The sequence below is a fragment of the Orycteropus afer genome, unplaced genomic scaffold (assembly GCF_000298275.1).
Source record: "Orycteropus afer afer isolate SDZICR_OR568_19922 unplaced genomic scaffold, OryAfe1.0 scaffold01352, whole genome shotgun sequence".
NCBI lineage: Eukaryota > Metazoa > Chordata > Mammalia > Tubulidentata > Orycteropodidae > Orycteropus > Orycteropus afer.
In genome coordinates, this window is record NW_006922939.1 from 65,198 (window position 1) to 66,770 (window position 1,573).

The following is a 1,573-nucleotide window of genomic DNA, read 5'->3' on the forward strand; positions in this document are numbered from 1 at the left end:
AAAAAAAAAAAAAAAAAAAACTTCCAAGCAGATAAATGAAAAACAGTAAAATTTTCCATTATTAGTAGGGAGACATTATTATAAATAAAGGGTACCCTAATAGTCATGAAAGGAGCCCTTGTAGTGCAGTGGTTAAAGCATTTGGCTGCTAATAAAAAAGGGAATAGTTTAAACCCATCAGCCACTCCACAGGAGAAAGATGAGGCAGTCTGCTTCCATAAAGATTTCCCCACTGTCATCCAGTTGCTTCTCACTTATTGTGACCCTATAAAAAAGAATTGCTCATATGGTTTCCAATGCTATAAATCTTCAGGAAGCCGACTGCCTTATCTTTTTTTGCATGTAGAAGTTGGTGGAATCATACTGCCCAATACTTTAACCACTACCCCACCAGAGCTTCTACAACATTCCAAAGCCAATGGGGCAGTTCTACTCTGTTCTATAGGGCTTCCATGGGTCAGCCTTAACTGGGTGGCAGTGGGTTTGGGTTTGGGTTGGGATTTGGATTTTATTAATCATGATATCTTTATCCCTGATGGAAAAGGTATGTACCATGGATAAATCCATTCCAGTGAAAATAAAAGAGGTAGATTATATTTTTTTAAAAGATGGTGGAGAATGACATCTTGTTATAAAACCGAAACCAAACTCACTGCTATTGAGTCAATTCCAACTCAAATTGACCCCCACTGGGTTTCCAAGGCAGTAAATCTGTGCAGAAGTAGATTGCTCCATCTTCCTTCTGCAGAGCAGCTGGTGGGTTTGAACCATCTACCTTCTGATTGGCAGTCAAATGCCGTAGGCACTGTGCCACCAGAACTCCTTACATCTGGTTATACTTGGACAATATTATCATCAAGAACATGCTTAAGAAAACTCTTTTTTCTTTTAACCTCTGATCATTACCAATTAGTAGGCTGTAAATAAATACAATGATATTGATTTTTATTTTAAATAGGACATATATAAAAACAGAAACATTCAGAGGGCAGGGCATTCTAGTTGTTTTGTTAGGTGTCATTGACTGGATTCTGACTCATAGTGAACCTAATATGGACAACAGGATGAAATACTGCCCTGTCCTGCACCATCCTCACAATTCTTGCTGTGCTTGAGCCCATCACTGCAGCAGTCCTGGTGTCAATCCATCTTGTTGAGTGTCTTGCCCTTTTCTGCTAACCCTCTACTTTAACAAGCATAATATCTTTCTCCAAGAACTGATCCCTTCTAACCATGTGACCAAAGAAGGTGAGACAAATTCTGCCCATTCTAGCTTCTAAGGAGCATTCCAAATACATTGCTTCCAGGATAGATTTGTTCATTTTTCTGGAAGTCCATGGTACTTTCAGTATTCTTTGCCAACATCACAATTCAAAGGCATCATTTCTTCCTCAGTCTTCCTTATTCTTTGCTCAGCTTTCACATACATATGAGGCCACTGAAAATACTATGGCTTGAGTTAGATGCATTTTAGTGTTCAAAGTGACATCTTTACTCTTCAATACTTTAAAGAGGTCTTTTGCAGCAGATTTACCCAGTGCAATATGACATCTGGTTTCTTGACTGCTGCTTC